Source organism: Oreochromis niloticus, linkage group LG11 (assembly GCF_001858045.2).
Source record: "Oreochromis niloticus isolate F11D_XX linkage group LG11, O_niloticus_UMD_NMBU, whole genome shotgun sequence".
In the NCBI taxonomy this organism is placed as follows: Eukaryota; Metazoa; Chordata; class Actinopteri; order Cichliformes; family Cichlidae; genus Oreochromis; species Oreochromis niloticus.
In genome coordinates, this window is record NC_031976.2 from 34,898,100 (window position 1) to 34,912,854 (window position 14,755).

Below are 14,755 nucleotides of genomic sequence, written 5' to 3' on the forward strand. Positions count from 1 at the left end.
TTGCAGCCTATCTCCCGGTAATTGGTTTTCAACAGCCTCGTTGGCAGTGGAACTACAGCTATTTAAGATTCAACTGCCCATGCAGCTCCTGAACAGCAGCAGCAGAATTTTAAATCGAACGCTCAGCCAATCCAAACATGGTGTTCTCTGCTTCACTTCAGCTGTTTTCTAGCTGAATACAATGTGTGTATTTATGTGTGTGCATGTGTGTGTGTGTTCACACTCAGAAAATGAGGTACCTTCTTGAAGTCCAACAGCTTGTTTCTTGGTTGGTACCCTCTTAAGTAATGATGTTACTGTACCATGGACAGGGCAGACCAGTCTTGAATCTCCCGTGGAAACGTTATACCTTAAATAAATATCCATCCATCCATCCATTCGCTTCCGCTTATCCTTTCCAGGGTCGCGGGGGGCGCTGGAGCCTATCCCAGCTGTCATAGGGCGAAAGGCGGGGTACACCCTGGACAGGTCGCCAGTCTGTCGCAGGGCCAACACACAGGGACAGACAACCATTCACGCTCACATTCACTCACACATTCACACCTAGTGACAATTTGGATTATCCAATTAACCTATCCCCTCAAACTGCATGTCTTTGGACGGTGGGAGGAAGCCGGAGTACCCGGAGGGAACCCACGCAAACACGGGGAGAACATGCAAACTCCACACAGAAAGACCCCGGCCTGATGGTGGAATTGAACTCAGGACCTTCTTGCTGTGCGGCAACAGTGCTAACCACCGTGCCACCGTGCTGCCCCTTAAATAAATAAATAAATAAATAAATAAGCAAGGAAACAAGTGTACCTTAAAATTTAAGAGTAAAATTTATATTTTAACGCACATTTTCTTTGTTTTTTTTTCTTTGCACCTTAAAATTTAGAATAGATTGTTTAAATATTTACCTTTGTAAACCCAGAATGTCTGGTCAGGCTCTGAATCCTACCACGCCATCTGTCATTGGCTGGACACCAAAGGCCTGAATAAGTGAGGATGAGTATCTGAGGGTGGTGCTGGACGTGTATGGGGACCTCAACACAGTCAGGAGGTGTGTGGTAGCAGTAACAGATGGGTTCAAGGTGGGGTTAGGATTACATCGGCTCTGATACCCGTATTGTTTTCAGTGGCTGACAGATGAGATCAATTCAATTCAATTCAGTTTTATTTATATAGCGCCAAATCACAACAAAGGTTGCCTCAGGGCGCTTTGTATTGTACAGTAGATACAGAGAAAAACCCAACAATCATATGACCCCCTTTGAGCAAGCACTTTGGCGACAGTGGGAAGGAAAAACTCCCTTCTAACAGGAAGAAACCTCCAGCAGAACCAGGCTCAGGGAGTGGCGGGGCCATCTGCTGCGACCGGTTGGGGTGAGAGAAGGAAAACAGGATAAAGACATGCTGTGGAAGAGAGAGAGAGATTAATAACAGATATGATTCGATGCAAAGAGGTCTATTAACACATAGTGAGTGAGAAAGGTGACTGGAAAGGAAAAACTCAATGTATCATGGGAATCCCCGGCAGCCTACGTCTATTGCAGCATAACTAAGGGAGGATTCAGCGTCACCTGGTCCAGCCCTAACTATATGCTTTAGCAAAAAGGAAAGTTTTAAGCCTAATCTTGAAAGTAGAGATGGTGTCTGTCTCCTGAATCCAAACTGGAAGCTGGTTCCACAGAAGAGGGGCCTGAAAACTGAAGGCTCTCCCTCCCATTCTACTTTTAAATACTCTAGGAACAACAAGTAGGCCTGCAGTGTGAGAGCGAAGTGCTCTAATAGGGTGATATGGTACTACAAGGTCATTAAGATAAGATGGGGCCTGATTATTTAAGACCTTGTATATGAGGAGCAGGATTTTGAATTCAGTTCTGGATTTAACAGGAAGCCAATGAAGGGAAGCCAAAACAGGAGAAATATGCTCTCTCTTTCTAGTCCCTGTCAGGACTCTTGCTGCAGCATTTTGGATCAGCTGAAGGCTTTTCAGTGAGTTTTTAGGACATCCTGATAATAAAGAATTACAGTAGTCCAGCCTGGAAGTAATAAATGCATGAACTAGTTTTTCAGCGTCACTCTGAGACAGGATATTTCTAATTTTAGAGATGTTGCACAAATGGAAGAAAGCAGTCTTACATATTTGTTTAATATGTGCATTGAAGGACATGTCCTGGTCAAAAATGACTCCAAGGTTCCTCACAGTGTTACTGGAGGCCAAGGTAATGCCATCCAGAGTAAGAATCTGGTTAGATACCATATTTCTAAGATTTTCAGGGCGAAGTACAATAACCTCAGTTTGATCTGAGTTAAGAAGCAGAAAGTTAGCGGCCATCCAGGTCTTTATGTCTTTAAGACATTCCTGCAGTTTAACTAATTGGTGTGTGTTACCTGGCTTCATGGATAGATAGAGCTGCGTGTCATCTGCATAGCAGTGAAAATGTATCCTGTGTTTTCTAATGATGCTGCCTAAGGGAAGCATGAATAATGTAAACAGAATTGGTCCTAGCACTGAACCCTGTGGAACACCATAATTGACCTTAGTGTGTGAAGAGGACTCTCCATTTACTTGAACAAACTGGAGTCTATTAGATAGATATGATACAAACCACTGCAGTACAGTACCTGTAATACCTACAGCGTGCTCTAATCGCTCTAATAGGATATTATGGTCAACAGTATTGAACGCTGCACTAAGGTCTAGCAGGACAAGCACAGAGATGAGTCCACTGTCAGAGGCCATAAGAAGATCATTTGTAACCTTCACTAAAGCTGTTTCTGTGCTGTGATGAGCTCTGAAACCTGACTGAAACTCTTCAAATAAGCCATTCCTCTGCAGATGATCTGTTAACTGTTTGACAACTACTCTTTCAAGGACTTTTGATATGAAAGGAAGGTTGGAGATTGGCCTATAATTAGCTAAGACAGCTGGGTCTAGAGATGGCTTTTTAAGTAAAGGTTTAACTACAGCCACCTTGAAGGCCTGTGGTACATAGCCGATCATTAGAGATAGGTTGGTCATATTTAAGATTGAAGAATTAATTAATGGCAGGACTTCTTTGAGCAGTTTTGTAGGAATGGGGTCTAAAAGACACGTTGATGGTTTGGAGGAATTAATTATTGAAGTTAACTCAGAAAGATCAATTGGAGAAAAAGAGTCTAAATGAACATCAATGGTACTAAAAGTAGCTGTAGATAATATTACATCTGTGGGATGATTATTGGTAATTTTTTCTCTAATGATAAAAATTTTATTTGTGAAGAAGTTCATGAAGTCATTACTAGGTAACGTTAAAGGGATTGTTGGCTCAGTAGAGCTCTGACTTTTTGTCAGCCTGGCTACAGTGCTGAAGAGAAACCTGGGGTTGTTCTTATTTTCTTCAATCAGTGACGAATAGTAAGATGTTCTGGCTTTGCGGAGGGCTTTCTTATAAAGCAGCAAACTATTTCTCCAGGCTAAATGATGATCCTCTAAATTTGTGACACGCCATTTCCTCTCCAGCTTACGAGTTATCTGCTTTAGGCTACGTGTTTGAGAATTATACCACGGAGTCAGGTACTTCGGATTTGAGACCTTAGTTTTCACAGGAGCTACAGTATCCAGAGTCGTACGTAGTGAGGAGGTAAAATTATTAACAAGATAATCGACCTCTGTTGGAGTAGCGTTCAGATAGCTGCTCTGCTCTATGTTGGTACAGGGCATTGAAGATGATAACAGTGGGTGGATTATATTCTTAAACTTAGTTACAGCGCTTTCAGAAAGACATCTACTGTGATAAAGTCTACTCTCCACTGCTGTGTAATCAATTATTGTAAATGTTATCAGGAAATGATCAGACAGCAGAGGGTTTTCAGGAAACACTGTTAAATGTTCAGTTTCTATGCCATATGTTAAAACAAGATCTAGAGTGTGATTAAAGTGGTGGGTGGGTTCTTTTACATTTTGAGAGAAGCCAATTGAGTCTAATAACAGATTAAATGCCATGTTGAGGCTGTCATTTTTAGCATCTACGTGAATGTTAAAATCACCCACAATAATTATTTTATCTGAGCTGAGCACTAAATCAGATAAAAAGTCTGAGAAATCAGAGAGAAACTCTGTGTAAGGCCCAGGTGGACGATAGATGATAACAAGTAAGACTGGTTTCTGAGTTTTACAGCTGGGGTGGACAAGGTTAAGCATCAGGCTTTCAAATGAATTAAAAGTCTGTCTTGGTCTTTCATTGATTAATAGACTGGTGTGAAAAATTGCTGCCACACCGCCCCCTCGGCCTGTGCTTCGAGATTTCTGGTAGTTAGAACGACTCGGGGGTGTTGAGATCAGGCAGGAGTGTTTGTAGACTACCATGTTTGCAGACGATATTGTGATCTGTAGTGAGAGCCTGGAGAGGTGGAGGTTTGTTCTAGAGAGAAGGATGATGAAAGTCAGTAGCAATATGGTGTGAAGATGGTGGAAAGAACAAAAAAAAAAAAGAGTTAGAATTTTCAATAGGAGTAACCAGGATGGATGGATTAGAAATCATTACATTTCTAATCTCAGGATGAGCAGTTTGGAGACAAACTGAGAGAGATGTGCAGAGGGAGGATAGCAGATCAGGTAGGACGAAAACCTGAAAACCTCAGAGAAGATGCATAGATGTAGTGAAGGAGGACCTGTAGAGGGGTGGTGTGACAGGGAAGGATATTAGGGATAGGGTGAGGTACAGGCAGATGATATGCTGTGGTGGCCTCGAAAGGCAGGAAGAAGAAGAAGGAAAAAGGAGAACTAAATACAGTTCAATTCATAATGCTTCTGAAAGAACGTGAGGCATGATTTTGATTGAAGCACTGCTGAATCCACTAACAGCTGAATGCAGATCACTGTTAGAGCCCTGCCTGGACTCTGTTTTGTTGGTTTTATTTACTGTAATGTTGATGAGTTGGATGAGCTCTGATTACATAATTTCCTCTCAGAGGGGTGTTGACTGTTCAACTGTACAGCTGCTCGATGCACATCGTCCCAGCAGATGTGCATGTTGAATATTTGTGGTGTTTAAAGTGAACATGATGGGTTCATAAAAGTGTCCTCTGTACAAACATTACCTGTTAATTCTGATTGACAGTTCAAATGCCCAAAATTTGTTTCAGTATGAAACTTTCATTTCAGATTAATTTGAACTTTGGATAACAATAGACATTCTGATTAAGTGCAGGACGTTTTTATCAACTGTATTATATGATTGATTAACTGGGCTATGCATAAATCAATAGAAGCAGCCTAAACAGGCTTACGAGACAAAATTAAATAAAAAGAAATCAGAGCCATGAAATGAAAATAATACAAAATGCATGATGCCATCTGAGATGGGCTAATTTACCCATATTTCTAAAAGAACATTGCATTCTGTCATCCTCAGTGCACCAAAATATTGGATTTTAAAGATTTGGATATTCTTGCATCTTAATCAGGACAGGACCTCTTCTAATTTACATAACTCACACAGTCCGTTATCCTCCTGGATGTTTTTAAATCTGCCAGCTTCAAGGACAAGAGGAAAGGTTCCCCGTAATGTCTTTGATTCCTCAGTGATTTAGTAGTACAAGTTTCAGAATCACAGTTAGGTTTCATTTCAATATATTTTTGCAGTTTTGGCTTTAACAAAATGTGCTTTTTTTCAAATCTAGTAAACATCTTTGTTCTGACTTCATGTTGGACATATTAAATTATTCTGTATTGCTCATGGAGAGCTGTGTGAAATCTTCCTATACAGTCGATCTTCTGCCAAATTGAGCAAATTCATCATTTCACATTTTTGCTTTCTGATCCAGGAATCCATGTCAGAAAAGTTAATGCACAAACAAACTTATGAACATCTCCTAAAAGAGCTGGTCTGGTCTGCTGCAGTTTATTATAAATGATTAGTGCCACATTTATGCAAAATTATCACTCAGTATGGTAACACCCAGAGCATGAGGTACTGTATATGTGTAATACATAAAAATGCATGCTCAATCATCCAGATACAGAAGTCCAAAAGATCACTTTTGTTCATCTGGGAAGACCTTACCAGAAAAGTTCATCCAGATGTATGCTTACAACAGCCTCAGCCAATGGTATTCATGAATGTAGCCTGTATATAAAAGGTGGAAATGGTCACAATGACATCACCCATTGGTTCTGGACTTTGTCGCTGCCATGTTTTTATTATTGAAAACAAACAAACATAGATTTATTTATTTTGTTGCCACAAATAATCACATTAGAATTTGATGAATTCTCAATTAGCAACAGCAAGCTCTTACCACCAATAAGACTGACATGGTAGAGAGATCCAGCTCAGTGATGATGACCAAAAGGAAAGATGGAAGAAAAAGGAAAGAGGAAAAAGGGCAAATTAATAAAGAAAGCCAATGAAATAACTACTTATATATAATTTTTCAAAATATTGAAAATTTATTAAATTTTTCAAAACATTTTCCCTCCAGCTCTCAGACAAACATATTAGCCAATGCATATGATGGATTATTCTAAAAGGAAGTGGAGCAAAATTAGAAAACCACACAAAATGGACTTCGTAAAATAACTCTGATGTTATTGATGTACTTGCGACTTGAATTGCTCCCTAGTCTGGCTGCCATCTATACCTCCTTTCCCCTTCTTTCTCCTTCTGGGTTTGTGTCATGCCAGGGGGGGAGCCAGGGAGACACGACTGGCCTCCATTCCTTCCCCTCTTCCTGTTACGCAACATTCCTGACTCATGCGAGAGAGCCTCTTGTGCTCGTACCTCTCTGCATGCAGTCCGCTCTTTCGACCCCCATCTTCACGCTCCATCTCAGCCTATCCTGCTGGCTGCTTTTACCCCACGCAGTGTTATGGATCATCTGTTTTGTTTGTGCATTAGTATGTATATGTAATGGTTGACTGCTCCAATCTCGACGTGATCACGGGTCTGTCGTTTGACATTTCAGTAACACAAAAACTAGAATTAAATAAGGATATCAAACAGAGGAAATGATGACAGATCGAGAGGTCTAAATAAAACCCTGGTGCAGCGTTTTTGCTCGAAGAGCTAGATGAGACACGTTGACACAGCAGTGAAACAGTGAAGTGGTTGTCATTGATTTGCCCTTGTTGTGAAGCTGCAGTGGACTGTAGCTTTCTTTTGTCATATAGGAGAGACAGGAGTTTGTTCCATGCAGGATATATGCAGGATCAGCGCATCCTAAGCCTTTTGGAAGTTTTCTCACTGCTCAGCATTCAGCGTATTTCCAGCCACAGTTCTGTTAAATATAGTCTTGAGAAGGTTTTCATCTATAACCTTTGCTACAATATGTTCACTGCCTCCTCTAATTATTGTAGTTGCATGGCCGCATTTTGAGACAGCGACTGCACAGTTCTCCTCAGGCTAAAAGGAACCTTTGTGTATTATAATGTATCCTCGACCTTTTCATGGACATGGAATCAGTAACTGAAATCAAGGATGAAGGGATAAAATGGGTGAAAACAGTCATTGTGTACTGGGGATGATCTGTCAGAGAAAACTGTAGGCAAATAGGTTTGGATAGTGCCTGCTGTACATGTATGAGCATCAGAAAGAAGTTAAGTATCAGTACTTCTCCAATACTAGAAAATTAATATTGAAGCTTCTGGGTTACATAATCATTTGAAAAACACTGAGCTTTATCAACTTGTGCTTTTTCTTAAATTTCATTTGTATTTTTATAAACCCATAAAAGTAACAATTCCAGTCAGTACAGAAACGGCAGTCATAAATTATCTTTACTACACGCAACACACAAATAAGCCTTATAACAAATGATTCAGAATACCATAAAAAACACCTGACTTTGTTTACAAAATTGGAAGCAGCACAAACAGTGCGGGGGATTTGATGAGTGCTGCCAAACAGAGCTGCAGGTAACCGAGCAAACAGCTTATTCAGGAGATATTTCCCCTCTTTTTGAAGGCGTTTTAATCAGCTGCTGCAGTGTTTGTTTGGACCAAAAACCCTCATTCACACTACCGTCACAAAGTGAGACTGCTGCAAAGCACTTATAACATTTATTACTTCAGCTTTCAGTGGTAGCAGTGGATATTTGCTGGCTGACTTTCACAGTCACCACAAGAAACTGCAGCTGTATTCTCCTCCTGTGCTACTTTTTATTTAGTTGTTCAATATAAACAAAGGAGCGGAAGCACCACAAAGGAGAACAAAGCTAATTTTGCAGTTGATATGAAAGAAAACTAGAAGTTTACAGAAGGATTCTCAGCTTACTATGCTTTATAAGCAAATCGAAAAGTCATAAAATCCACAAACAGCAAACCACTGGATGAAAAGTAAATTACTTAAATCACACAGGAAGATTAAATAAATAGACTAATATATAGTAGAGTAGGGTATAAAGGATGCATATGCTTTTTAGTGATGAAAGACTGACCTTAAATGAACTCCTTTTGAGACATTTTAAATGCTTTTTATTTAGCTTATATAAACCTTAAAACCTAAGTGAAAAAACAATCGTTTGCTCAACTTATTGCTGTACAGTTGAACACTGACTGTCTCCTGATATTGTACCTTAATATCTAGAAGACATGTACATGTACCTTTTGCTGCCTGGAAACATATGTGCACTTTTTTTGTGTCTCGAAAGGAACCCATAATTACCTTGAACCCTAATAATGAACCCTGAGGGGCACGTTTGTGTAGATTGTACCTGCAGCGAGAGAATTTGGCTTTTACTGTACCCTGTTTCTGAGACTTGTAAGTTCATGAGAGAAGAACACTGCAGTGTAAGTCATCTATAAATGATCAGTTCTGCTGTACAAGAGCTGCTAACATGTCTCCACCACTGGATTCTTGAACAAGCCCAGTGTACTCTGCTAGAAAGGGGAAAACCTGCTATTAATAGAAGCCTCCTGCCCTCCCCCCCTCTTCGTGCACACTGGCACACAGTCTCGCACACTTTTGTCCATTTCCACACACACACATGCATATACACTACCCTGGAGCCCTTGGGAGTTCTGTCAGAGCGCTGACTAGCCATCGTCCTCCCCCCTTTCTTCCCCCCCCCCCCCCCCCCCCCCCCTCCTCCCCTCCCCCTCGTTCAGAGTGCAAAGGTGCTCAGCTGTCTGGAGATTTCGGCTTTCTCTCCTCTCTCTTCATTTTGCACCTCATCCTGCTCACCTCTCTCCTTTCCTCTCTCTTTCTGTCTTCACCACATTTTGTTTCAGCTTTCTCTGGAAAAAAAAAAAACACAAAACACGTCTCATGAATGATTAAAATGTAGATGAATAGAAAGCAGTGGTTGTTTTGATGTTACTGAGCATCTGCAGCTTACTGCAACATCAGATTCACTGGAATTTGATGAAGTGTATTACTAGTGGTTTGAAAAACATGAAAACGTCACCAATAGGAACATTATTTAACTGAACACAATTCTAGATTCAAGATTTTGTTGGGAAAACTGTCAAATTAAAAAAATCAAAGAAATAGTTGGGATCTCATGACTGCTGAATGATTTAAAATACAAAAGCTGTTGACAGCAGAACTGTTTTTGACAGGATGCTTCACCTCCACACTGTAGGCTGTAATGGCCTTTCTGTCTGGGTGTTTTTATTTAACTGGAACTAGGCTCAAGCTGTAGACTGTGTAGAGTGAATGTAGCCATGAATGTAGCATCTTCTCCAGCTTGGTGTTGTGAACCCAGCCATGATGAAACACAGGAACTAAGTCATATATTGCTTTCTTTCCGTTGAATCATACTATAGTTTACAAAAGAAACAGCATGCTATATTGAATAAGACTCCAAACTAGTGCTTCAGGCTATTAACTTCATCAGGTAAGGTCATTTCCTCATAGATTTCTCTGTGAATGAACTTCTTTGCAGGTTTTGTCCTTAAAACATCATTTGTTCACTTTAAAATCCGTATGCTGCCTTTTTGCCATTTCTCCCTCATTTCCATACAGTTGACACCATGCGGTTCATGTTCTGCTGTAGTCCCTGTTGGTGGTGACCCCATTTAATCCCATAAGGGTGTAGTCAGAACAACCTGCACAAGCATCAATCACAGCATCCCATCAGGCACCACTACTGCTGAGAACTGGGTCATTGCAGTGGTTATGGTTTTTTTGTTTTGTTTTTTTTGGACTATGATGCTTCCTTATTTAACTGTCTAACACAGAAGCACAGTGTTGTCTCTTTGGCCATTAAATAATAATCTACTTCCATTAGCTTTTTGGAAACATTTCTGTCTTCTGCTGATTGGTTGGCAGCTTTTCCCTGTAAACGGCTCCCTGCTGTGGCCAAAATCAATTCCACCAGAGTAAAAGTCCACAGGCTGTAAAGACAAAAGAAATACCTGAAAGAAGCCACCTGTTCATCCACTGGGAATATAATAGTATGGATTGGTCTTTCGGCTGTTATGTGCCTCTTTAAGAATTTTGTGAAAAATATTGTTTTTACTGCCAAAATGTACTTTACCTTCAATATTTTATTTGGTTTCTGTCATATTTGTCAATTTAAAAGTACATAAAAGCAAAAACTCAGACTAAAATCAAACTCTTTCCTAAGATTGTTATTTCATTAGTCAAACTAAATATTGATGACATGGTGGTTTAGCTTTAAGGCGAGCTTTGTTAGCCTCCTAATTAATTATTTTACCCCTCAGATATAGAAGAGCGATAAATTGGGACATAATTCACCCTCGAGCCAGAAGCAGCTGCTAATGGATTCTAGCCACATAGACAAGCAAATGCAAGCCAACCAAATGTGATGACAGTGGAAATGATAATGACGTGGTTACTGGTCACGAAGCAGTCAGGCTTCCAGCTCCCAGCTGGATATGGAGGTTTAGAAAGAAATATTTATCATTTGATCCATCCTACTCACTGTGGCTGTCTGTCTGTTTGTCGACTTTAATGCTGCTGCAATGCGGCGACAGTCATCATCACCATCACTTGCTAGTTGTTGCTGCTGCTGCTATGAAGCATATTTCCAGGAGAAGTGGCTCACAGCGGTGCCGCTGCTTTGGAACACACACACACCTTTATGATTCTTTATCTTCAGCAGTCTTTCTGCTGTACTTCATTAATCTCCCGAAGACTTAACCTAACTCTATAGGATGTTAGCAGTGAGTGAAAAGGAAATAAAGCATAAAACATGCTAAAACAAGTCACCAGATATGATTGGGCGACCATTAATAATGCTTCACCCAGGTCAAGTCTATATGCAGGGAAATGCTGCTTTTACCTTTAAGCCAGTCTGTGACTTTGTAAAGAGATTCAGCAGAAGCCCCACATTGTGTGTACACACACACACACACACACACACACACACCAGAGCCAATATATGCACAAAGAATTCCCTGCAATTGACAAAGAAGGGAATGAAAGTCGATTTGTTCCTCATTTCACAGCTGCGATGTTTACACTGAAATATCCAACCAAAGGACAGACAGCAGGAATGAAACACATGCACCGTCACATTGTTCTAGTTCAGGACATCCATCCTCTGTGCTAACCTTGGCTTTTCCACCAACCAGCTTCATCATACCGGCACTTTGCACCTCTGTCAGGCTGTTTAATGGATCGTATTACCAGATGCATTTAAAACCTCTGTAGAGTTCTTTTTCCCTTGCCTAATTCAGTGTTTTTTCTGGATGTCTTACACTACTACCAGTTGGCAGGGCTGTGTTGTTTTTGATATGCAAGAAACAATATCAGATGTAACACTGTGATTCCCACGGCATTAAGTATAGTTTGCACCCTGATTACTGGTGCTTGTCCTCATCTGCTTTTAAGTAAGATGCATGTTATTGTGAATGACTGTTTCAGATTTTCCCCATGTGTAGCAATAAATCTACAATAGCCCAGCAGTCCTAAATGAATCTGTACCTTGGCATTGACACTACATGCACACAGTAAGGATTTTATCAGCTCATGTTCATCAACTGTATGCGGAATTTTTCTCAGTAAACCACTCTCTGTGCTGAACGGATGGTGTGTTTCTGGCTCTGCACCGTTTCTGTTTGCACCTTACCTGAAGGATAAAGCTCACAGGGTGACATTAAAGGATCAGTGTCTGAGCCATGCTGCTTCACAGCAGGAATTCTACAGGACTACCTCTTGGGCCTTGTTCATACACATACGCTCTGCTTCTTGTACCACTGTGATGTTGAATTCAGTTAGAGGTTCAAGATTCAGTAGAAGAAATAATTGTCACCTGTCTGGTTGTTGTCTCAGAGTTTAAGTCAAACTTGGACAAAATTGTGCTTCTGTTCCTCTGGGACAAAGTATCTTAGTGAGACCAGATCTGTCCTTTATCACTTTGCTGGTTCTAGTCATAGACTGTACATAAAAGATGGTACAGCCACTATGAGGTCAGCCAGTGGTTTGCATTCTTTAGCTTCCTGGTTGTATTATTTATCAGGTCATTCCATTAAAATTACCCCAATACACAACAACATCAACAAATATGCTTGAGAACTCCATTTCAATAAGGTGAAGCTAACGCTGTTATTCAAAGAGACCACGCCCCTATCATTAACAAAATCCGGAAGTACAGTTGTTATGAAGAGCAAACTCAGCAACAGAGATCAAAGCTGACTGGGATATAAATGCATATTCAACCTCTGAAGTTGGGAATTTTCACAATGAATGGTATTAACATTGTCATTATCATTTATCTGCCATAGTAATGACACTCATTTCATGTGCATGTGCAGATACTGTGGAAAGCATAAAGGGCCCACAAAAAACGTGACTCAGTGTAATGGGTTTTGGCAATAGTCCATAATTATCAACCTATGGAGCTATGGGCATTGGATTATTCTATGCATTTTAGGACTTTTTGAAAATTTTTGCATCACAGTTAATTGAGACATTTTCTACTAGATCTTTTGAAATGTCAGATGAAACAATCAGAACTGTGACCCTGTTGAGTTTGGGGTGCTCTTAGAGTAGTGAGCCTTAAAAATACTCTGCAAAATTTAACTAAATCCTTCACCACCAGGGGGTAGTATTTCACAAAAGGGTGGTTTAAAATGTTTTTGGATCTGGTTTGATGTTCTTTTTACTTTTTAGCAACTGGCTTTGCCTTTTGCAGGCTTATGTTCAAACTAGGACGTTTCTCAGTGACTTGTCTGATGAATAAATATTGCATTGACTTGATCCACGATCTTGTGCTACAAATTGGAATGACACTGAAGTACAACCTGGTCTTAGTTCAGCTTCAGCTGATCACTTTGCAGAACTGTACGTAGATGTTTTAGGCCAAAACTTTAAGTGATTGTTTCTTCACATCCTCCTGATATCTGTGTGTTCTTTTATCTGTTCTCTAGCCATATGTTTTTGCTTGTGTAAATGGGGTGGAATTGTTTTATTGGATCAATATTTTGCCACTTAAATTAATCCTTAATCAATAAAATTGACTGAGAAATTTGACTCTAATGCACTAGAAAAAATAAATTGTGCTTATTCTCCAGTCCAATTGAATATTTTGAGAGCTTTGGGTTAATTCTTGCCAAAAATAGTATACAAATGCATGATTACTACCTTTTCACATACAGAAAAGTGATAATGAGAATTTAAATATAGATGTCACCGTATGGTGAAAAGTTGCTCCTTAAACATTCAGAGTGATCTCACCAATAACTTGTCTCACTGAACACCCTCAGAGTGCGAACACTGTTGACAGGATGTCAATAAGGTGCTGATTGCAGGCGATCAACTGGCGTATGTGTGGTGTGGGAGCATCATCAGTTTTGCAGAGAGAGAGAGAAAAGGTTTGACAGACAGAGTGTTGGATATGAGTCATGTTGGCACCTTAAATCACAAGTCTGGTTGACAAAGGTGCTGTTTGTTTCTGTTAACGGCATCTCCTCCCTGGTGGCGACTTCCTGATGCAGAAGAGAATAAACCAGTTTTATCCACGGGTTTCAGTTTATACTGTTTGGCAGTATAGAGAATTTCATTTGGGTAGAAACACCAGCAAGCAGCCACTAAAGGGATTGTATTGAAGTTGTAAAAGGGACAACTTTAGGGACAGCGAGTGATGAAAAAGTTTCTTCAGATTCAAACGGAGGTGTCATTTATAGGAAAGAAACACAACATGTATACTTATTTTAAGGCTGCAGCAGTTTGTTCCTGCTCTCTGGTTCCAGCCTTTGTCTAAGATTTTTTTATGAACATTTTCATGTTTTGGAAGATTGTCATTTGTTGTGCACTAGAAATTCTCACCTTTATGGTGACCTCATTATTAGGCTCAGGTCTTTAATACATGCTAGCTCATTCAACCTAGCCAAATTTATCAATGTTTCAGATGAGTATATATCCATGTTTGTCACTGAAACTATTCAGTGTAATTATATAAACCTTATAGTTTCCAAAACACTAATATTTCATATTATGAATGTAATACAGCTACCATAGCTCTAAGTAAAGCTAATAATCATTTACCAACACCTGTAAAGTTCATTTATTTGAATTGATTACAGATTATACCATATTTGAGCTTGAATATAAGCTCAGCATGGCCTATTTCCTAGGTTTGTGCTAACATCAGCTAATTGCCACCTGCATTTTGCTCCATGCTCCAGTTTTAGAGATTCATCTTTTGCCTCCTCACACTTTCGAGATCATCTGAAATATTGCACCAAGGAAACAAGGGAAAAAAATGCTTAACTGTCTTTTGTGTAAAACCCATCCCTCGGTTACAACCTGATTATACTATAATACTATAATATGTGTGTATTGTACTATAATACACATGGTCTTGATTAAATTTGAGA

At 39.8% G+C, this 14,755-nt stretch overlaps 1 protein-coding gene across 2 annotated transcripts in view; it reads left to right on the top strand.

Annotated features, from left to right (window-relative positions):
- Positions 1–14,755, top strand: part of sv2a (synaptic vesicle glycoprotein 2A) — a 53,362-nt gene that overhangs the window by 22,119 nt on the left and 16,488 nt on the right. The window lies entirely within an intron of this gene.